The following is a 23,675-nucleotide window of genomic DNA, read 5'->3' as shown; positions in this document are numbered from 1 at the left end:
GGTATAACGTCAACTGGAGGCACGGACATTTTAACATTTGGTGTATACGAGTATAGGGGTTAGACAAAATATGAATCGCTTTTGATAATTTTTGATCATTTTTGAATGAGAACAGAGCACTAATCATAGTCATTGTTATGATAAAGTAAAATAAGCTAATACAAGTAAAAATAAAAATTTATTCACGATTGTGTTTCGATTCCAACTAATTTCAAGGTTTCTTAAGAACACTATCTCTCATGAAACATGCACTTAACACTAATTCAGTTCATGATAATTTTATGGCAATAAATTGACTGTAGATATGGATGGAAAAAAATTAATTTCGAAATTATAAATATCTATGATCGAAGTTACGGCGCGAAGAACTCTTTAAAACGAATGTGTTTTATAAACGCAACTCAATTACAGTTCTTGTTTGTAGTGTTTATTATTAATAAAATGAAAATAATAATAATAAAAAGCAATTTCCTTTAGTCAATTTGTTTGCTTACAATAAAGATATTTTGCTTCGATAAGCAATAAGTATTGAGCAATAAGACCTAAATCTATATTTACTTGTGTCTCAACAACAATTCGAACAACAACGGTTAAACATGATAGCTATACTTTATTGATATATTGATTAAGTGCTATATGTGCGATTAAACACGGCAAATATTTACAGAGTTATTGAGAAAAAATATTGCATGACAGTTAGGAAAGCTGACACCTGAGTTTTATTAAGGAATTACATTATTAAGGAAAAATGTTGAGCAACATGTTGCAGAAACAAATTTTAATTGTGAAGAGCTAACGCAAAAGAGAAAAGGGTTGAAAGAAAGGGATTATCGCCTGGCTTATTTCTTAAGTAGCTGGATTTAAACGAACTTGTAGAGCGGGCGAAAATCTTTAACAAACTTGAGTCGAACGTTTCGGCGATACAGAGGTATACTTTGCAAGCCTTAAAAAAGCTTGGAAAAATTGCAGCGCAAAACGGAACATGAATAATATATTTCCACGCAGCGAACGGCTTCAAGATCAGCTAAATCTTAGATTTTAGCTGCAATTTTTTTGACGAGAGAGCCGCGCACGCAAAGAAGTGGCGAATCGAAGACGGCCGATATCATGATCATAAGCGACCTCTTTATAGTTACACGTGAAATAATAAGCGGATTTTCTTGGTTTTGCAGCTGGCAGTTATTGCTTTGAAGGCTTCAGACCAGAAATTTAAAAAATTTCCATTTTTTGTGTAAAATTGGTTTTTCATGTTTTTCATTCGCTGCATTCGCCTTTAGCAGGAATGTTAGCCCTGTTGTTGTTGCATTTGTAGACGCGTCAGTGCAACATGTTGCACATTTCACACTGTCTGTCTAAACGCCTACCGGTCAAAAATTTATGCTCTGCCACGCTGCTGAGACGGTAGCGATTTCGAGGATTACGCGCACTATGCTCCACAGGCGTTGGCTGGATCCGACCAAATATGCACTTTGCGCGTCCGCATATGCAAAGTCATACACGATTTTGCACTAAAGGTACCGCGCATTGCTGCCGCAGCAACAATAGCGGCTAACACCAACACCAGCAGCAACAGCAAGCCTTACGCGCGTACTTTCGCATATCTTCGCAACAGGTATGTGTGGAAGAATGTACGTATGTACGAATGTGTGTTGAGGGTATTTTGCAACAACCTTCACACTGTTGTATTCCCACAACGGTGCCTCTCTGCGTTCCCCGTCGGCGGAGAAATCGCAGAATGAATCTTAAAATCTTTTCAAATCTCGTTCATAAACATCAAGCAAAAACAATAACAAAAACAAGAATAAATGCTAAATAAAAGCAACAAGTCTACGCAGCCTCACGGCAATGCCACAAACAAAATAATGAACGAGAAAAAGGTAAAAGCAATGCGCGAAACTCGAATTGCGAATCGCGAGTCGCGCTGCAGACGCGCTAAAGACGCGACTTTGCGTCGCCAATGCTGTCAGCTTTACAATGGGCTGGCAGGCGGCAGTAGTGCAGGCTCATGGAAGGTCTTACCGCTGACTGCGTGCTTGCCTGGCTGCCTGCCTGCTTTAGTAGATTGGCTCTCGTCTGGTTGACTCTTGGAAGACTATGATGCTGACGCGCTGATGCCGTGGCTGATGCCAGAAGTCGTCGCATAGCAAATGCTAAATGCCGCTTGGCGCGATTGGTTCGTGCTGCTGAATGCTAAGGCAGAAAAGACCGGCCAGCCGTACCAGCAAAGCAATCAGTGGAGATCGCTGCAGCTGCAGGCTATTATAGTATGTAAGGATGTATGCGGTTTTGCGTTCTGTTTTGGGTAAAAAAGGAAGAAAATTCAAAAAGGAGTATAAACTGTATTGCAACCGTAACCAAAAATATCCTGCAATTGCTCAGCACGACGCAAATTTTGAAAATAGGGTTACTAAAAGAGTTAAGTGTTAGTTCAAAGTATGTTCTTTCAAAACTCATGAATACAAGGTTTACAACTTCGATCAACTTTACATCGTTTCTAAGCCCATATCATTACATGGAGCGATTACCTTGAAATTATTCAGCCAATTTCTTCTTTGTGTCTATAATCGACTAATGTTGCGCTCCCGCACATACGTATCTGAAGACTGAATTTAGGAAAAGTCACAAGGAATCAAATCTGGAGAAGAAGATGACTGAGGATTGACATTTGTTGGTAAGTATCTTCTTTGTGACCACTTCTCGAACTAATAATTGCAAAAACAACTTCTAGTCTTCTGACTGGGGTCTGTAGGCAATGTGCTTGATATCCAAAATACCAACTGAAACGTGTCGAGTGGACCATTTCTACTTTCGACGTGTTTGGCGTTTAAGATCCTATAAAAATTTATTGATTCTAGTTAGGATCTAACTCAAACAAGGTGAAGAGATCGAATACCAACAGCTATATGGAAAATAATACTCTTGTAGACCCCCAAGTTGTGATCTAGTGACCGATGCACAGAGCATACTGAAATTATGGAGAGAACACTTCTCCAGCCTGCTGAAAGACAGTAAAAGCATAACACTAGGATATGGTGAACCCCATTCCCCAATCGATATCGATGACGTTGGAACAGACGTTCCATTGCTGGACCATGAAGAAGTTCGAATAGCAATTACGCGTCTGAAGAACAAGAAAGCGGCGGGGGCGAATGGAATGCTATTCAAATACGACGGCGAAGAGCTGAATTACCGGGGGATAAACGTCCTCAACATCACATATAAGGTTCTAACAACAACGTCAGCCTCGAAATACAACGCAGAATAACTCTTGCGAACAGGTGCTACTTCGGTTTGAGTAGGCAATTGAGAAGTAAAAACCTCTCTCGACGAACAAAGTCCAAATTTTACAAATCACTCATCATCCCCGTCCTGCTATATTGTGCAGAGGCATGTTCGATGACAACATCTCAAGAGCCGGCGTTACGAGTTTTCGAGAGAAAGGTTCTGCGGAAGATTTATGGTTCTTTGCGCAAGGGCAAAGGCGGATACCGCAGACGATGGAACGATGAGCTGTACGAGATATACGACGACATTGACATAATTCAGCTAATCAAAAGACAGCGGCTCCGTCGAATGGATGAAAATACTTTACCACTGAGAGGGCCAGATGGAGAAGCACCTGACTTCACTTAGAATCTACAATTGGCGTCAAACAGGAAAAGGAAGAACGCCTGGCACTCTGTAAACTCGGCTATATATCTAAGTAATAAGGAAGAAGATATGAAAAAGAAATAAATTAAGCACGTTCGTTTGGCTTGATATAAATGTTGGGGTAATGGAATCCTTTAACTCCCTTAACGCATCCAAGGAATTATATCACCAGTACTTAGTATTAACTTCGGCTATTGGAAAATCGACGCCTACACATTCGGCGCTGATGTTCGACTGTTCCTATCTTAAGTTATGAGCAATTCTGTTTTGCAGGTCCAATAACATTAAAATAGTAAAAACCTATAGACCATAAAATCTCTAAATAATAAATCCGTTATATAAATTTTCACAGAATTTCGCAATCAAGGTGCCTTATAAAATTTACTAAATAACAACCAATTTAGGAGCATAAATCTTCAATAAAAACCACACAAATCACGCAACCAAACCATAATGGTATGAAAGAAGCCCAGCTTACTAAAGCGGAACGATCAGACACAGAAGGAATTAAGAAAATGACTAGAAATGCGCAACGGTTTCACCTTCAAAGTGTGATCAAATAAATTATTTACCACCATAGAACAACCGAAATAGCAGACAGCAAAAAACAGGGAGTTTAGAACGAGATGTTTGAAGGAAGTAAGGAGGGAAACCGTAGAGAAGGGAGGTAAGTATTTATTTCCTTACTTTATGAGGCAGAAAATTAAAAATAGTACATAAAGAAATAAAATACGAAAACATATACAAACATAAGCCTCTTGGCATATAAAAAGGAGCTAAGCAACAAAGAGCCTTGCTACGCGACGGGTCAGCTTAACTTCACTTGAGATTTCCACGCAAAGATTGCGTCAGTTGTGAGGCATTATGTGGCGTTGCAATCATATGCGCCGAACCATAATTCCATACTTTGACTACGCAAAGCTGTTGTGCGTTTTACAACCTGACGCTCTCTTATGGCGAACCGCGTCGTACACAGAACGCAAACCTGCCTTTTTTTATTACAAAGTCGCGCAGTATTTCCTTTTTTCCAGAACTTTGCAACTTATGCTAGTATGCTGGCAATGTGTATGGAAGAAGGTGGACGACGCAAACACCATTAATCATAAGACAAATGTGCGCAGGCGTACGTACTTATGGCCTACACAACCTAGCCGACCGCGACACTAGAAGTCCATTTGAGAGCAAATTTTAACTTTGTTATTGTTGCCACCGCAGTCGCGGTGTCATAAAGAGGATGTGCCATGGGTACAACCCAGTCACCACCTTGCAGCGGTCATTGTGGTTCATTCATACAATATATTTGTAGGAATTTACCGGCATTTTATATAGGGGATTTAGGCAGTTATAGCCATATCTTTAATTTATATTTAATCTTGACTTTAATTTAGACTCGGTCGAATTAGTAAGCTTCAATTCACTTACTTAGAAACGGGCTTATGGCGTAAAACCGACTTCCAGCCTTTTGGATAAAAAGTACTTCCAGAAATCAAGCAAAAACTTGACAGATACTATTAGGTGGATTCCATTATGTTCACTCTTTCTTATCAGTTTGATCCAAAAGCGGTTGCTACGCTAGAAAATATCTATAAAATCCAGCGCAGTTTGAGAATTAAGAGAAAATTTTTAGATTGCCATCCCGAAAAAGTAGCTCAGTGATATGAAATTCTGAACAAATGTAGGTTGTATTCACAGAAAAAACTGACTTTTTATGGAGCTTAGGAAATTGTTATAAGGAAATCAGCGAAACGCGTATAACAGTGGAACCAACTGGAGAGGATCTTATTAAGGAATATGTCTTTTTTCTATTCAAGTGTCGCCTCTCTGACTTATCAAAAAGATCTCGTATAGCCGCAAATGGCTTTCGAGTTGCTTATGCGTGCGCAATCGGAGATTATCATTCAACTTTCCAGGCGTAAAATAAAACAATGCAAATCAAATTTTCATTCAAGTGTTGTTGGAAACGCATGAACTAAGATAGCTAGCTTGAATGTTTCCAAGCAGGTACTAGAAAAGAAGCAAGCTTACTCAATACTTAATTCCAAAACGATTGGTTCTACGTGATTGCGTGTCAAATTGGATTTGTAGCCGCCTCATAACAATGCAGCAAAGCCAACAAACACTCCTCAAGTGTCATGAGCATTGTAAGCAAGCAGTAGAAAAATATCCGAAATTGGCTATTGGAACGTGGTTGCATGCATTTTAGCTGCTCCTACACCTCCAACAGTGCAGCCGCATAACGAAATAGCCGACATTGAAGCTCATTTCTCTCATTCAACTTCACTCCATCGTACCCAGTCTTACCCAGTGAGTATTAGCAAGAACCAATATTTTATACTACGTATTGTTGCCCCATCAAGATTACGTAGGACGGCATGCTTGCTTGCCTGTATGCTTCGTTGGCTTAACGGCGTTGTTCTTTTGGTGCTTTTGTTCCCGTTCAGGCTTCACGCGCATGCGCAACCAATCGCTTGATTGGATTTTATTATGCGCACTACTGGCGTGCCAATGAATCAGTCGCCGCCGAACTAGTGAGCCAGCAAACCAACTAGCCGACCGTGGATGCACCGAACTGTTCGTTCATTCTTAATTTTGTGGCTTAACTTTAACTTTCAACTCTTACTGTACTCTTCTTAGGAAACGGGATAAAAGCGTGATAAATGGTGTCGGAATTAATCAATGTATTGTATTGCGCACAAAGAGCAAACAAAATTGGCGAGCACAAAGGGAAATAGTGAAATACGAGTATGACAGGAAATAAGCGTAATAAATTCGATTTGTTGTGAAAATTTAATTTAAAAAATTAAAATGAAAAGTTTTTAATTTTTAGTAAGAAACGAATTGTATTTAACTGTGGTCGGTTTCTTAATTCGATTAAGGGCAAAGATAATTGCAAAGTTTAGGACTGAAGCGTATAACCTTGAATGCTCATCATTTAATAGAGATCCATTGGCTCCATTTTAATCTCAACTTTCTTTTAATCACACTGTGACCACTAATTCTTAACCTCTTAATATTCCAAACATAGGAAACGGAAACTACTCTGTCGAAACTGTCCTAAACTTTGAACTTTGTCTATTTGAGAGGGCCATAGGCCAATCCTAGAGTTTATTACCACTGATGATCCCGCATAAAGCTTTAGATTCATCGTTTTTTCCGGGAGTTTAATATTCAAAATTTAGAGGAGTTCGGAATCCTTTTTCTGTTACCATCACCACTACCTAGTACAGAAAACTTGTCGCAACTGTTCTAAGCCTTGAACTTTGTCTCTGTGAGAGGGCCACAGGCTTATCCTAGAGTTTAGTACCAACGGATAAAGCTTCGGATTCATCGTTTCTCCGGGAGCCACTACAGACATATTCACCTTATGTTCAGGGTAGACAACTTAAAATCGACCTTCATTTTAATGTCCCCAACCTGTTGGAAGGGCTGTTTTGACTCCATTGAAGAAACCTGGCGCTGCTAAGATAGCTGCAATGCCATGATAAAGTGTATCAGACCTTACTATAAAATACATCACTAACGTGCAGCAGAATGTCAAAAGAAACAATTTATACGAGTATTATAATCATTAATATTGATAAGCTTGACGCAAGCTATTGATTAAGGTCAACTTTCTAGTAATTTTTTATAAGTTCTTTTAAAAATATTTTCAGATTCATATGCAAATTCATCTCTGCTAAAATCGGCAACTATTTTGAATTGTACCGTTAACAAGCATCGGTGGTTCAGTGGTAGAATGCTCGCCTGCCACGCGGGCGGCCCGGGTTCGATTCCCGGCCGATGCAATAACTCTTTTTTCAATAATCGTGGACGAGGCATGACGTCACAATTGCCAACATTGTGTCGTCTAAAGTCAATTAAGTGATGAAGATTTTAAACACCAAGGATGTTAACCGGAACCTTAAAAAATTTATTCGGTTTGGCTGGTTCGGACAATATAGAAAATAGTGAAAAGTTACTCAAAACAAAAAATTTCTGGCAAATTCATTTTCTGAAACCAGTTTACTGTAAAATTTTTAACCTTATCGCGTAGATACTTATAATGTCCCGTTATAACCCCTACAACTAGAGGAGCTAGTCGGCGTATACAGCTTTCGACTTACTTTGGATTAGAAGGAACTTACTACTGCGAATGAATAAGTAGTTGCCCATCGCTCGCCAAGCACTCGTGAGATCCAGCTATCAGAATTAAAACACATGAAGACAGTGGAGACCTAACCTGTTCTGTTTCTATTGATAACGAGGTTGAGCTGCACTGCCTTGGCAGCTCATGAGCTTTTCAAATACCTACGGTCCCGCTGTGGCCTTGCACACATACTCAACGTCATTATTGGTTAGACGAGGCATTCCTTAACTAATCTCTAGTGCAAGGTGAGTAAGTACTATGCTAGTATTGCCGCACGACAATCAAAGTTGATACTAATTTTTCTGCAGATGGTTGAGCTAAGGAGCGGTACTGCTGCTACCTTCAAGGAGTCATCTTCTGCCAGTTCGGCCTATATATGGATTTTTAACTAAGAAGACGTAGATTGTATGAATGAAAACCACAGCTGCTTCGACATTACAGCCACTTAAGCATTTAGAAAACAAAATTACTTCAAATCCCGGAAGTTTACCGTTAAGTTTTTTATAAGAGCATCGGTGGTTCAGTGGTAGAATGCTCGCCTGCCACGCGGGCGGCCCGGGTTCGATTCCCGGCCGATGCAGAATTTCTTTTTTAATAGTTATATCCAAGAACTGACGTCACCATTGGCAAGTCGTCGTCAAAAATTAACTTACACTATAGCTCAGGTTTTTGATACTACAAATAATAAGAGTATTTTACTTTGGGTCGAATAGAAAATTAAGCATTAAAGGGACCGTTCTTCTCAATGCGGACTTGCGTAATTCGGATGTAGCACAACTAATACAACAATACCAATACCAGGTTTCAGACAAGGCGATTTCCTATCTGCGACTTCTTCAATCTACTGCTAAAGAAAATTATTCGAGCTGCAGAGCTTAATCTATAAGAGTGTACAGCTGCTGGTGTGCACCGATGATGTTGATATCATTGGCCTCAACACCCGCGTCGTTAATTCTGCTTTTTCCAGACTGGATAAGGAAACAAAGCGAACGGATCTGGTAATGAACGAGGACAAGACGAAATATCTCCTGTCATCAAAAAAAAGGTGGACGCACTCGCGACTTGGCGAATGTCGCATTCGATGGAACGTTGAGCTGTATGAGTTATACGACATTGAAATAGTTCAGCCAATTAAGAGACAGCGGTTACGTATGCTGATGATATTGATATCATCGGCCTTAACACCCGCGCCGTTAGTTCTGCTTTCTCCAGACTAGACAAGGAAGCAAAACAAATGGGTCTGGCAGTGAACGAGGGCAAGACGAAATATCTCCTGTCATCAAACAAACAGTCGTCGCACTCGCGACTTGGCACTCACGTCACTGTTGACAGTCATAACTTTGAAGTTGTAGATAATTTCGTCTATTTAGGAACCAGTATTAACACCACCAACAATGTCAGCCTGGAAATCCAACGCAGGATTGTTCTTGCCAACAGGTGCTACTTCGGACTGAGTAGGCAATTGAAAAGTAAAGTCCTCTCTCGACGAACAAAAGCCAAACTCTATAAGTCGCTCATAATTCCCGTCCTGCTATATGGTGCAGAGGCTTGGACGATGTCAACAACTGATGAGTCGACGTTGCGAGTTTTCGAGAGAAAAGTTCTGCGAAAGATTTATGGTCCTTTGCGCGTTGGCCACGGCGAATATCGCATTCGATGGAACGATGAGCTGTACGAGATATACGACGACATTGACATAGTTCAGCGAATTAAAAGACAGCGGCTACGCTGGCTAGGTCATGTTGTCCGAATGGACGAAAACACTCCAGCTATGAAAGTATTCGACGCTGTACCCGCCGGGGGAAGCAGAGGAAGAGGAAGACCTCCACTCCGTTGGAAGGACCAAGTGAAGAAGGACCTGGCTACGCTTGGAATATCCAATTGGCGCCACGTAGCGAAAAGGAGAAACGACTGGCGCGCTGTTGTTAACTCGGCTATAATCGCGTAAGCGGTGTCTACGCCAATTAAGAAGAAGAAGAAGAAGAAGGTTACGCTGGCTAGGTCATGTTGTCCGAATGGACGAAAATACCCCATCCAAACCATGAACAAATATCAATTTATTTAACTAGTCTGATGATAGCAATGAATATGGATGATATATTATTACAGTTTTTTTTTGCAGTGAGCTTTATACTGTTTGTTGGCCTGGGTAATGGTCGACCTTTCACGAAAAAGGAGTTTACAAGTTTAACTTTTAACTGACTACCTCGTAAACTTTCAACAAAGCTTAATTAACAAACAATTAAAATGTTCTTCGGTATTTTTCATCCACAAAGAGCCCTAATTTCCCCGACAAGCATCGGTGGTTCAGTGGTAGAATGCTCGCCTGCCACGCGGGCGGCCCGGGTTCGATTCCCGGCCGATGCATCAAATATTTTTTAAAATATGCTCAATAAATAATAATTATCTCCACAAACACTTAAATACTAATTTCTCACATATTTTCCGCTAAATTATTACTGTATTTATGTCAGTATGTTTTGACAAGCGTCGTCACAATTCAATTTCAGTTCATTATAAGCATATTCCAGTAATAAACTTACCTGCAAAGAAAAAGAAGAGAAAAAGATTAATCGCAATCAATTTAAACATTATTTACAAATAATTGAAGAGCCAAGAGCCAAAAGCCAACCACAAGAGCAATGTAGCAATGCTTTAGTGAGTCCACGGACCGCTTTAAATACTTTAAGAGAAATTATCTAATTAAATTAAAACCTTTTGACATTAATCTCAATAGTATTCAAGAGACAGGTTTGTCTGCGACATAGCGCTATCAACAGCAGCACTTCTTGGTGCAAAAAAAGCAGAGCTGCCACACCACAGTGGCAGGCAATCAGTCGTTGGAAAAGGCGTTCGTGATCTTACATATTGAATATATATATCGGTATATATCGGTGTATATAGCGAGCGCATGTGTAATGCGCAGAAGAACCTGTTTGCTTGTCTTGAAATGTCTTACCACATGTACTTGCCACACTCCCGGGCAACGAAACACACTTTGATTACAACAGAAGGATGCTGTGCGGCCACGCAATCCGTGCAACGCGCAAACTAAGCGCCACCTGAATTAATTGTAAGCACGGCAAAACAAGTTCAAAAGCATACAAAAACAAAAGGCAGAACGAATCTTACGACGGAGCTGACAGGCTGCGGCAAAAGATTGGCCGAATACGGCTGAGACTAGTACTACAGACGAGCAAAGCCAAGAAGCGCGCAAGAAAAACGATTCGAATTAAAATAAACCAAACGGTGCCAATGCTGCTCCATCAAGCGGCCTCCATAAGTACACATACAACAAAAATATGTATATAACAATACGATTGCGCATTGTATCCTGGGCACTGTGCCACATATTCGAAGATCGTTTGTCTTCGCAAACAACCATAGGAAGACTGTCTAACAAACAGCGCAAAGCAGTTTTGTTGTTGCTGTGGGATCGTACCAGTTTCGCAAAGACACACAGCGTCAGTCGGTCAGTTTATTTGGGATCTGTCATTCGTGTGGATCTCTCGGAGATGGAGGCGTCGCAAGCAAGGTAGAAGGGTAGCGGACGAAGAGCAGACGGACAACGTGTCGCCACTTCGTCGCCTGTCTGGGGCGCGTTCCTTGCCAACACATAGTAAAAAGGTAAGTGGCGAGCCCCAAGGCGGAATATTTTGAACGCGCAAAAGGAATCAACACACACACACACATACACATGGTCATATACAGGTGTGGATATATGACAAGCAAGTGTTAGTATGTTTGCCCTGCGGTTTGGGAGCTCGCCGAACGAATGATTAAAAAAAGAGGCAAACAAGTGTGCGGTGTTTGTGGAAAAGTACGCGCGCCGCACTAATTAAAAAAGAAGAAAGCTATGTTAGTGTTAAAATTGTGTGACTTTTAATTAAAATGCTGTCGAATTTTGACTTCCGACGTGCTGTAGACATGCCACAAATAAAAAACCATGAAAAAACAACAACAACTTAAGTAGAGCGAAAGATAGTGAAACAGTGTGACAGTGAGCGCTTGAGAAAGCAAGCCGTCGCTACATTGTGGCATGTGACAGGAATACTTCGGCCAACAAGGTGCCGAAAACAACCAACAACAATTTCAAATTTCAACCAGAGCGCACTTGACGCTTTCAAACTATTTTGAGTTATCACACCGCAAATGAACTGCAATGATCCATTGAACTACAACGAAAAGCCGCGAACGAAAGGAAAAACCTAAAGAAAGTTGGGAAGAACATAATTTAATATAAAAAAAAAGACCGCAACGCTTATAGTCACATTCAACTAAGTACGTCATAAATTATATGTTTCATTTATATCAACGCATAAAAATCGATTTTATTACATTTTTATTACCGGCATTCAAGATAAAGACACAAAAGACACAGGCAGACAGCTCTGCACGCAAGCGCAGAAATAAACCTCAACGACTCGCGACACAAGCGGTTGTGCTTCGAAAGGGGTCATAAGCACAAGCTGTAAACAAGCATCCCAGCCGTTAAGAAAATATGTGGGGAAGACAAGATGTGACAATAAGCAACATGGTAAGAGCGACAATTTAAAGCGGCGCGCAATCAAGTCAGTGGACAGGCCACCACAATGTTCACCATTTATTTTAGTTATCAGTATTACAGCGGTTATTACAGTGACTCACAAAATTCAGAATAAGGGAGATATGCACCTAAAAAATAGATATAACAACAACTCGACACGCTGATGAGTTCTTTCTCTCAGTGTTTACTGGCGAGGATTATTCGACCAATTAATGAATTAGTAAGTTTTCAGCGCAAAGTTGTTGAAAAACTATTTCATATTGACTACCGAGTAGCGACTTAGCACAAGTTTTGTCTAAAATTCCAGAACTTCGCGCAACCCTAATTAAAACACTCGAATCCGTAAGCAATAAGTAATCAGCAAACAACTCTATGATAATTTTACTAATGATCAAATGTCTGACTATTTGTTCAAAATCTGACGTTATGGATATATAGAATAAGCTCTTACACCGGGAACTGCTTCTAATTGTTATGTGTGCCTTGATTTTAGAACGATCGTTTCGCTGTAAAGTCTCCCGATGAAGAAAAAGAAGTTATTTCAACATTCCATTTTAAGAACTCCAACGGCAGCTTTTGAAACTGGTACTAAACCTGCTACCTATAGACCTCTTAGGTGAAAACTGCGCAACAAAATCGGCAGGATGACTACTGGCTGCAGGAGAATTTACATATAGAACCAAATGGCGGTTGGGCAAACACCAACTACATGATCCCACTTTTCAACTGGGAAAGAAGGTTCAAAGTAAACATAGAAAAAGATGCAACACTCTAAACATTTATACGGATGGCTCGAAAATAGACGATGTAGTTGGTGTAGGAATACACTGTCCAGTGTTAGGCATAAGGCAGCCTTTTAAGTTGCTGTCAAGCCGAGGTCTTTGCTATTGCGAAAGCCGCGGAGCTGGCCACCAGCAGACAATTCCAGAGTCAGCTTTTACATAGACAGCCAAGCAGCAATTAAGACAGTAACTTCATATCGCATATCGGCCAGAAGTGTCTTGGGAAGCAGGACAGCAGTGAAAAGTGTTGCCAGAGGCAGGCAACCTCACTTCTACTGGGTGCCAGGCCACAAAGGCATCGAGGGCAATGAAATAGTGAACGGAATAGCCAAGAATGGTGTACGGCCAACATATGAAAACGTGATCAACATGGGAAACCCAATAATTGTCTATACGAAGAACTGGACAAAAGCATGGTAAAGAAAATCCAAACCTGATGGAACGAGCTATCCGGGAGCAAAACTGCAAACTTCATGTGCAAAACGGTGGATCGGAAGTACACAAAACTCCTATTGACACTCGATAGAAGAGATTGTAGGAACATGATTAAAATACTAATTGGTCACTGTCTGGTGACGGCACACGCCCGTATAATGGGGCTGACAGATCGATAAGATTGCAGGAAATGACTAGAGCAAGGTACCAGAGAAACAATGGAGCATCTCTTGTGCACTTGTCCCGCATTGGCAAGACTACGCTGTAAGCATCTGGGATCCTCACGGTATGATACACTGGACGAGGTATCGATAGTGAGGCCACAGTAGTAGTATTGAACTCCATCTGGTATCGCAAAGAACCAATGTCTATGCGTGGCTTATTGGCCTACCAGATTAACCTAACATAACCGAACATTCTATCGACGCTTCGCATAAGCTTGGCCTCTGGTTGGGCTACCATTAGTTCTTGCGCTGTCGCAGAATCCTTTTGACTCAAAGTGAATCGTAAAAGGTCTAGTGAGCTTTTCTCTCTTTTTTTTTGTTTATGGTCTTAACTAAAGCGCGTATTTTCTTCTGACTTTTTATGATCCGATCCTGTAAGGAGTTATGCTGTTAACATTTTTTACCGACGACTAATGGAATCGACGAAACCCATGTAACCTTTTAAAGCGCTCTGTCGACTGATTACAGAAGAACTATTTTCTGATTTTATAAAGCACTGGATTTATTAATACACATGCGATCCTCATCTTAAGGGTCAGTTACTGAATCTAAATCTAATCTGAACCAACGATCAGAATTTAGTGGAAATAGGAGATAGTCTTCTTAAAAATGTCCATACTTTGTATCTTCTGACTAACATTTACATATTCTGACCAAAACTCCTTCTAAGATTACGATTCACTTCAGTTAAAGGTATTAAAATTTTTTCAATATCTTTTCGGTCTATGGTCTAAGCCCGAAAAGTTTCTTGCCATATATAAAGCCATAGATACCAGCACGCCGTTTCAACAAAATCTTTTTAAAATTTATCTGTGTAGTTATTAAGTTAAATAATTTTAGTTTCTGATTTGTTTGTAACTTTCTTTGTCTTAAATTGTCTCTTGTATTTATATGTCACTTACGAGATAAAACAAAAAGAGTTGAAAAATTTCATCATGAGAGTTTTTAGAGTCACTGTATGTAGGAATTAAAGATACTGTAGTAAATAATGAAGATTTCAGCGGTGGACATTTTTGTGTCTAGGCTTACATACTCTCTAAGAATTATAGCGGGACAACATGTCAAATCTTAAGCCTGATGTCAAGTCCCAAGCGATTAGGTACTTGTAAAAATGTCGAAACACAAATTTCGAACAAGTATCATTTCATTAGTAAAATTAGGTGTCAAAATAAATCTCGGTACACAAACATCATAAAATAAAAAGGCGACACATGTTAGATGTCACTTATAAATATTCGGATTTTAACTCTTAAGCGCATAAATATGCGAGGTGATAACATATTGACATATATATTAAGCGTACTTATGTATAAGATGCTCACTAATGAAATAAGTACAGCTGATAAGAAACACTACTTTGTAAGAACATGCAAGAGTTTGCGGACTCATAAATTTGAAATGTTAATGCCGATGGCGTGTGTTCAATGTATACAGTTCTATACAATGCAACAGAGCAACAACTACTTTCGAGAAGTTTTAAAAAGACATGCGAAAAGGAAAAAAGAAGCGTGTAGCTAAGAAAGCCATCAAAGCGACACCTTTAGTCGCGCCGCGGGGAACCATCATTAAAACCACTTTTAATTGAAAGCGCTTATTTCGCAAACACATTGTTGTTGGAGTAAATTGTTATAAAATTAGTTACTTTATTGGCAGAAACAGCGGGTAACATTCAATATACATATATGTAGACAATATCAGAGTCAATTTCAAGCGCTTTGTTCGATGTAGGCGAAACCCATATTTTATCTTTTCGAACCTCTTAGCTGGTACATGGCGAAAGAGGTGAACTTTCAAAGTGAATTTCAAGCCTAAAAGAGGTTCCGGATTGGCCAAATAATGAAAGCGACTGAAATATTTTAAGACCGGATCTCATATTAGCAGTTCATCCATCGAAGATGGACTGACCTACCGGCTGGGAGAATATTTCGGATTCACAAGGTCTGATCTACATTGACTAACATAAAGGAAGGGCAAAAGGCTCACAAAAGATCTACTATGGCGAATTATAAAGTCACCTGGAAGTTCGAAAATCTTTATATAGGGTATATGGGGGCTGAGGGACCCGATTCAACCCATTTTTGATACGCAGAAATACTACTGTCAGGAAAAGATTCTGTCTGAATTTCATCTGTTCACGTTAAATATTTTTGCAGTTTTTCGTTCAAAGATTTGGAAAGCGAAAACGACATACAAGTATAAAATGATCCCATTATCAACTATTATCTCTATTTCTCTTATTCCACAAATTAAACTGCACCCAGTTAATATTTATGTTAATGAATTTTAATACTACGTTTTTTATGCCGTTTTAGCAATAATTAACGCAGATAATTAATTACTAGTGGAAAAGAAAACACGACACTAAGCAATCTCTTCGGGTTTGGAGAGATATAACCTCAAATACAAGCATCGGTGGTTCAGTGGTAGAATGCTCGCCTGCCACGCGGGCGGCCCGGGTTCGATTCCCGGCCGATGCAGTAATCTATTTTTTTTTTAAGAAAAGACCAGGTGGAGAAGGACCTGGCTTCGCTTGGAATTTCTAATTGGCGCCACGTTGTGGAAAGAAGAAACGACTGGTGTGCGACAGTAAAGAAGAAAAAGACATTAGAAATTAGATGAGGCTTGCACCGCGACCTAGGGTATTCTGCATTCACCAGCTTTGGCTCTGTGATTTTTCCTTGTTCCCCAAACTGAAATTGCCGCTCCGTTGAACTCGTTTTCAGTCGATCGAAGAGATAAAATAAAATTCGCTGAAGGCCATGCCAAAAGGGCTTATGAAAAGTGTTTCGAGGACTGGAGAAATCGTTGTATTACATCTGAGTGGTATTACTTAGAAGGCGACAAAATATTGATGAATAAGTAAATATATTGCGTTTTATTCACAATTTCCGGGTATTATTTTGTCACAATGTATGTATCGAGATTATAGCACGATGATCAAATAATCGGAATTCTTTGGTAAATTATAAAATATTGCGTTGCATCGGCCGGGAATCGAACCCGGGCCGCCCGCGTGGCAGGCGAGCATTCTACCACTGAACCACCGATGCTTCTTAAACCTGCCTTAAATATTAGATAAGTTAAGTCACTCTAAGTTGCTAATAGATTAAAAGTTTCAAAGAATTTGATAAACTATTTTCATTCTTCTCCTTCTTTACTAGCGTGGACAAGACTTACGCGGTTGTAGCCGAGTACTTTTCGCTGTTTGGCGCCAGTTGAGAATTCCAAGTGTAGCCAGGTAGTTTTCCACCGGAGTGGAGGCCTTTCTCTTCCTTTGCTTCCCCCGGCGGGTACTGCATAGCCGCTGTCTTTTAATTGGCTGAACCATATCGTCGTATATTTTGCACAGTTCATCTTTCCATCGACTGCGGTATTCGCAGATACCTATGCACAAAGGACCATAATCGATCTCTCTCTCGAAAACTCGTAACGCCTACTCATCAGATGTTGTCTGAGGATGCCTCTGCGCCACACAGCAGGACACCGCAGGACAGGAATGATGAGTGACTTGTAGAATTTGCTATTTGTTCATTAAGAGAGTACTTTGCTTCTCAATTGCTTATTCAGTCCGACGTAGCACGTATTGACAAGAATTATTCTGGGTTGGATTTCGAGGCTGACGTTGTTGTTGGTATTAATACTGGTTTCAAGATAGACGAAATTATTTACAACTTCGAAGTTATGACTGCCAAAAAAGACGTGGGAGCCGTAATAGGAGATAGTTCGTCTTGTCTTCACCACCAATTATAAAACATTAAAAAAATATGGACATGATACCTAGTATCTCGCTGCTGCTTAAGGCCACTCCTCAGGACTAGATAAAATAGTTATGAAACCCCAGAAACTATTTAGCATTTTACCCGAGTAAGTTGCTGGCTAATACATGATTATACTTGTTCGATCGAGATTATAAAAAAATGTATAGAAATATTTTCAGACCCCTACATATAAAAAATTCCGCAATCGGTTCAAATCTCGGGAGTTTACCGTTAAATTTTTTATAAGAGCATCGGTGGTTCAGTGGTAGAATGCTCGCCTGCCACGCGGGCGGCCCGGGTTCGATTCCCGGCCGATGCAATTAATATTTTATTGTCTACAGAAAAATAAGATTATAATTAATACTTTGCATATTCAAATTATCACTAGCCCCTGAGGTGATGATCAAGTTAATAGATTTATGGTTGACTGTTCATAAGTGCCGTTTAGTGTTGTTGTACTCATACATTACATAAATATTTATATTTTTAGCCTTAATTAGTATGACCAAGACTTATCATAACGTCCTACTTAAAAAGTAATTAAGGGAAAAACTAGCAGCGACTACCTCTGGACTCTGTCTATTAATAACTTGCTCTTGGGCGACTATGATGCTTACGACTTTGAGTTAGTATGACATTTAGTAACACCACAACTGCTGCAGGTGGTTCACCAAGCAGCTAAGTATATTTTTACGATCAGCTTTGTAAAACCATGCGTTGAGCATGCGGTGAAGTAAGTGTGGAAGTAGGAATCCTCTGCTGCATCGTAAAATTTTTACACATTTTCAAGTGATTAGTTCAAAACTGCATTTATGTAAAACTGGTTAGTGAGATGAGCATAACTGAAATTAGGTAATTTGAAAGTTTATTTTAAGAGGCATCGGTGGTTCAGTGGTAGAATGCTCGCCTGCCACGCGGGCGGCCCGGGTTCGATTCCCGGCCGATGCATTATAATATTATTCAGCTTATATTAATAAGACTATAATTTTATTTTTATGTAAAATGTTAAGATTTTGTAGAAAATGTATTGCCAAAAATATTTTAGTGTAGTAAAATGATAAGAGTTTAGTGAGTCAAAGAGAAAATGGAAAATTTTCTAATTTTTGCATTGCAACCACTTTTTTAATCTTTGTATTGGATGTACATATCACTGTAAAACCATTTTTGGTGGTATTAAATATTCTACATAGACTATGGCAGTTAGCCCAGTAGACAACATGGTGACCTGGATTTCCACCTGACCCAAATACTCAGTGGCCATGGGTGCTTTAGAAGCTACCCATACAAATATTGTCCTGACTTTAGCCCATATTGTCCGACGTGTGCTGAGTGTATAGAAGACTGTAAACATGTACTCTATTATGGCCATCGGTTTTTAAGTATATATATAAGGGGAAAAGCTAAAAACCACACCAGGAGGTAGTCCCACGGTGGAAAATTTGACTTACGAGTCGTCTGTAAAATGGAAAGCTGTCAGGGAAGCGGCAGCTCTAATTTTGACAAGATTGAGACATTCACAACAGATCAGAGGTCAGTCAGTCCGTATAATAGCAAAGACTTACATGTCTTCTTTTCTACGATGTAACACCTTGTCCAGTGGTCCCGTGGAAGAGACATGAGATGGAAGTAGGTTAGGTTTAGCGAATTAAAGTCCCGCGCTTTGGTTTCGATGCTTCCTCCTACTATAAAAAATGCCCAGTGGCATTCTTAAGAATTTCAAATTCAAAAAGTAGCAATATAGAACGCAATTATGAATCAGGATTTAAAATTCTGTTCACACAAAATATATGTACGAGTATAATAGAAATCAGTATGGTGGTACGAGAAATTTTAGAATTGACAGATCTCTCGATTATTTCCGATAATTTTCAAGAATTACAAGCATTCTACAACAGAAATAAAATTCCTTTCATTTAAAATTACCAAATGCACAGTATTTTTGTGATTTTTTGGTTAAAAACATGACTTTTGCAATGAAAAATCTCTCGAACACACATGAAGGGTCCCACAGGCATAAATATTTTATACCAATATAGTTTTCGGGATAAATATATTTTCAAAATATTTCGAAAAATTTTGAAAAATAGAAAATACTACTTTTTTCTAAAAGAAACTTTCAGTTACTAATTTTATCGCTGAATAATGTCTTTGCAGAATGATAATACTAAGCTGCCAGTTCTTGGCCTAATAGAAAGCGCATCCGCTCCGACTTTATTAAAAATGAAGTGGTTATCGATGGTGAAACAAAATTATCGATCGTTAGATAGTGAGAAATCAACAAAGTTTGCCAACATCCGCTGCTAAAGGAAAAGTCTCCCAACGACGTACTACTTATCTAATCATTTTGTCTACTGACCACTCTTAGCCTAATGGAAATGAATTCATAAGAGCGTCTGCCGCAATCAACGATCGACAGATTATTTATACGCCACTCTAGCTATGCGCTACAATTCCTGAGCTTACCGGAACCGCAGCACGCTGGTTGAGTTGGCATAAAAATTCATAACCTAGAAAAATTATGACACCGGAGCATATTTAATGAATTGCCGTTTACATAAGCAGAATTAAAATTCTTTCATAATGACTTCTGCTCTAACTAAGAAGGGCATAAATTAAGTTCAGTTATGATTTGTTTCCTTCAATGAGTCTTGCTTTCTCTCGTTAATTCCAAAGCTTTCCGCTGGCTGCCATTACTTCGGAACTTTATTATATGCTCTTTGAATATTTTCCGAATCCAATTCAACAAAATAACTTATTGCAACATTAAATAAGCAAATTTATTGCCGACTAAAACCGCATTGAATTAAGAACATGCATCTCTACGCCTCTCTACCTAGTCCGAAAGACAGACTCAGAACATATGCGCTCATAATGAGCTTTGCCGCTACACATTCACTGCAATTTTAGCTGACCAAAAACAACAACGGTGCACACATTGTTGTTGTGCCGGAGTACACACCTTTCGTGCTGGTGTCACACTCAATTACTGTGCAGGTATTTGTGCTGCCAGGGCAGGGTGTCCATTGACTTGGCGCGGACCTTAAATCAGGCACACACAGTTCGTCGGCTTAACGAGTGCAGTTTGCGGTTTGGACCTCAGTTTATGTCTTGGCATTGTTTTGTTGTTGCGCTATGTTACTCTGTGTTCTGTATGGATCGAGGCTGTACGAATTTGTGGTGGCGGCGCGGCGGCTTCTTTTGATGATCAGTGTGAGCTTCGCGCATATTTTTGTTATTGTTGCCAGTCGTTGAAGGATAGATGTGTGTGTGTGTGTAGGTATGCAAACAGGGCAGTCGGCTTCGACTTCACAAGCTGCAGCTTTTATTTATTGCAATCCACAGATGTACTTATGTATGCATTCTTGCTTGCATTTTCAACGCTTTTAAGGTTCAGCTTAACTAGTTTCAACCGAGGACTTCGCCTGCTTAGCGAAATATTGCAAATACTCATATACTTAAGTACTTAAGCACTAATGCTCGTATACTTGTTAAAAGCGAGAAAATATTTTTACACTTGTTATGTTGTGGCCACCATCAGCTAATGTAACTTCCATGTTTTTGTAAGCGTATAAAGAAATGCGAAGAATCGCAAATTAATCGGCGAAGGCAGAAAATTACAAAAATTCATTGAAGTTGTCGGATTGAGTTAGCGTTAATTATTCTAACTACTTTGGTTAAGATCTGAACTGTATGCTTGATATACTGTCGCACTTTCAGGTTCGTACATCATAAATATCCTTCTTGGTATATTTTCCAATTAGCGTTACGACTGTTCTAGGGGCGCGGATCAAAATCAAAATATAATCACTTTTTCCATAGCATAAATAACTAAAGTTAGCAAGCTTATTTTTAAAATGAGCGTCTTCAGCTCCCTCTCTATATACGGTAAGAGGGATAGCGACTAAAATTGCCTTCTTCTTCTTCTTTATTGGCGTAGACAACGCTATGCGCAAGGGACCATACATCTTTCGCAGAACCTTTCTCTCGAAAACTCATAACGCCGACTTATCAGGTGTTGTCAACGTCGATGCCTCGCCCACAGCCAGACCTATACGCTTCGTTTCCTTATCCAGCCTGGAGAAAGCAGAGCTTACGGCCCGGTTGTTGGGGCCGATGATATCAATATAATCGGCGTACACCAGCAACTGTACACTCTTAAAGATTGTACTTTCTCAATTTAGCTCTGCAGCTCGTATTATTTTTTCCAAAAATTGATTATAGAAGTCACACGATAGGGAGCATCTTTGTCTGAAACCTTCTTTGGTATTGAACGGCTCGCAGAGGTCCTTCCCAAACCTGACGGAGCATTAGGTGTTGCTCAACGTCAGCTTACACAAACATAATAGGTTGTCAAAAAAGTCTTGCGGTATTTTCGCTAGTTGGCGCTGTACCTCGGGTCATGCTATATCCTTTTTGGAAAGCTCATTTCACGCGCTAACACGCGTTTGATTGATTATCGTTTCTTTTAAGTTGTTCGTGAGTTATAGCGTCGCAAACATGGATCAAAATAAAGAAAAAACACGGCATATTTTACAGTACTACTACGATAAAGGCAAAAATGCATCTCAAGCCGCCAATAAAATTTGTGCAGTTTATGGACCCGATACAGTTTCCATTTCCACCGCACAATGATGGTTTCAACGTTTTCGTTATGGTGTAGAGGTGGTCGAAGATGCGTCACGCTCCGGAAGGCCTATCGAATCGTGGTCGAAAGAGACCGGCATAGTAGCAGCCGTAGCATCGGTCAAGAGCTGGGCATGAGTCATCAAAAAATTCATTTCAATTTCAATAAAAAAAAAAAAAATTCAACAAAAATACCGCAAGACCATTATTAGCTTTTCGGGGATACCAAGTTCAGACATAGTGACTAGATCCTGTCGAAGTCGGCTTTAAAAACGACGTAGAAGTGGTGTGGGTCGATCTTCGTTTCAGGGGTCTTTGGAGTATGGTGAAAGTCTGGTCGAATGTAGATTTTCCAGATCTAAAACTCCATATAATAGGCACAATCAGTTAGAACTATCTAGTAAATGAAAAAGCAACCCTCATTCTTTCTCAGAAGGTTAATTTTAATTTGGGGTTCCATCAGAGATGGGGAACTCAAACAGCAACCAATTGATGATTATGAGCAGTACTTAGAGCTGCCGAATTTGTGACAAAGTATGAAACATAGTTCCACCATTTACCTCCGTTGTTCAAACGACAGTCAGGCGAGGTAGGAATCGAATTCAGAGCCAAGTAAGACGCTACAGCTAGACAAGATTAGGACGTCTATGTATATCATCGACTATCTTAAAACGGAAACAACAATCAGCTGCAGCTATATTTATCGAGTGAAACCGTAGAAAAATGGGCTCATTTGAAGAGAGCGCTTTGATCCGTTACTGCAATGAACAGTGTCGCAGATCAATTAAAATGATGGCAAAATTGTATACTACTCGTATTGAATTCAAATCGCTTTCGCATCCCCGATAAGCTATTGATCTGGCCCTCAGGGACCCTGTTTTTAAAAATGCAGGAATTCAAAAATGGAAAGTCTATAGCAGAAGACGAGATAATAATTTGCACAATCGGAATAATTTATTTGCCATAAAATATTGTATGAACAAATCTTCATTATTTTTGTAAGTTTTTTTAAAGATAGTGGTTATGGCCATATCCAAATGTTTAACTAAATCAACAAGCATCGGTGGTTCAGTGGTAGAATGCTCGCCTGCCACGCGGGCGGCCCGGGTTCGATTCCCGGCCGATGCAACCTAACTTTTATCAAAAAATATTGTGAAATATAGGATCCAAACAAAAGACCAAGTATATAGAAAAAGTAGGCGTGGCGAAGAATGAAATGATTAATAGAGAAAGTGGACTTGGATGTTCCCGGTACTGAAAAAAAATAGTGATTGTCTGTCCAGCTTATCAAACCCTGCCTTTTCGGTTAACTTGTATTTTATATATATTTTTACGATCTATTACCGAAAATTTTATTTATAAAACCCCGACTTTTGGCATGAAGCATCGGTGGTTCAGTGGTAGAATGCTCGCCTGCCACGCGGGCGGCCCGGGTTCGATTCCCGGCCGATGCAACTATACATTTTTTTTGCTTTAAGAAACATTCCAGTAAATTTTTTAACACAATGTTTTAGCTTAGAATGGAAATAA

The 23,675-nt window shown here is 39.6% G+C and overlaps 1 protein-coding gene and 9 non-coding genes across 11 annotated transcripts in view; 8 read left to right on the top strand and 2 right to left on the bottom strand.

Annotated features, from left to right (window-relative positions):
* Nucleotides 1-23,675, bottom strand: part of LOC126754150 (bone morphogenetic protein receptor type-1B) — a 245,045-nt gene that overhangs the window by 194,709 nt on the left and 26,661 nt on the right. The window lies entirely within an intron of this gene.
* Nucleotides 7,366-7,436, top strand: Trnag-gcc (transfer RNA glycine (anticodon GCC)). The gene has a single exon. It is a non-coding gene; the product is annotated as a tRNA-Gly (tRNA).
* Nucleotides 8,287-8,357, top strand: Trnag-gcc (transfer RNA glycine (anticodon GCC)). Its single transcript has one exon. It is a non-coding gene; the product is annotated as a tRNA-Gly (tRNA).
* On the top strand, nt 10,074-10,144 carry Trnag-gcc (transfer RNA glycine (anticodon GCC)). Its single transcript has one exon. It is a non-coding gene; the product is annotated as a tRNA-Gly (tRNA).
* Nucleotides 16,171-16,241, top strand: Trnag-gcc (transfer RNA glycine (anticodon GCC)). The gene has a single exon. It is a non-coding gene; the product is annotated as a tRNA-Gly (tRNA).
* Trnag-gcc (transfer RNA glycine (anticodon GCC)) lies at nt 16,744-16,814 on the bottom strand. The gene has a single exon. It is a non-coding gene; the product is annotated as a tRNA-Gly (tRNA).
* Trnag-gcc (transfer RNA glycine (anticodon GCC)) lies at nt 17,771-17,841 on the top strand. Its single transcript has one exon. It is a non-coding gene; the product is annotated as a tRNA-Gly (tRNA).
* Trnag-gcc (transfer RNA glycine (anticodon GCC)) lies at nt 18,400-18,470 on the top strand. The gene has a single exon. It is a non-coding gene; the product is annotated as a tRNA-Gly (tRNA).
* Trnag-gcc (transfer RNA glycine (anticodon GCC)) lies at nt 23,203-23,273 on the top strand. The gene has a single exon. It is a non-coding gene; the product is annotated as a tRNA-Gly (tRNA).
* Trnag-gcc (transfer RNA glycine (anticodon GCC)) lies at nt 23,529-23,599 on the top strand. The gene has a single exon. It is a non-coding gene; the product is annotated as a tRNA-Gly (tRNA).

Source organism: Bactrocera neohumeralis, chromosome 3, assembly GCF_024586455.1.
Source record: "Bactrocera neohumeralis isolate Rockhampton chromosome 3, APGP_CSIRO_Bneo_wtdbg2-racon-allhic-juicebox.fasta_v2, whole genome shotgun sequence".
Taxonomy (NCBI): Eukaryota; Metazoa; Arthropoda; class Insecta; order Diptera; family Tephritidae; genus Bactrocera; species Bactrocera neohumeralis.
Note: the sequence above shows the minus strand (reverse complement) of the source record. Positions and strands in the feature narration are given on the sequence as shown.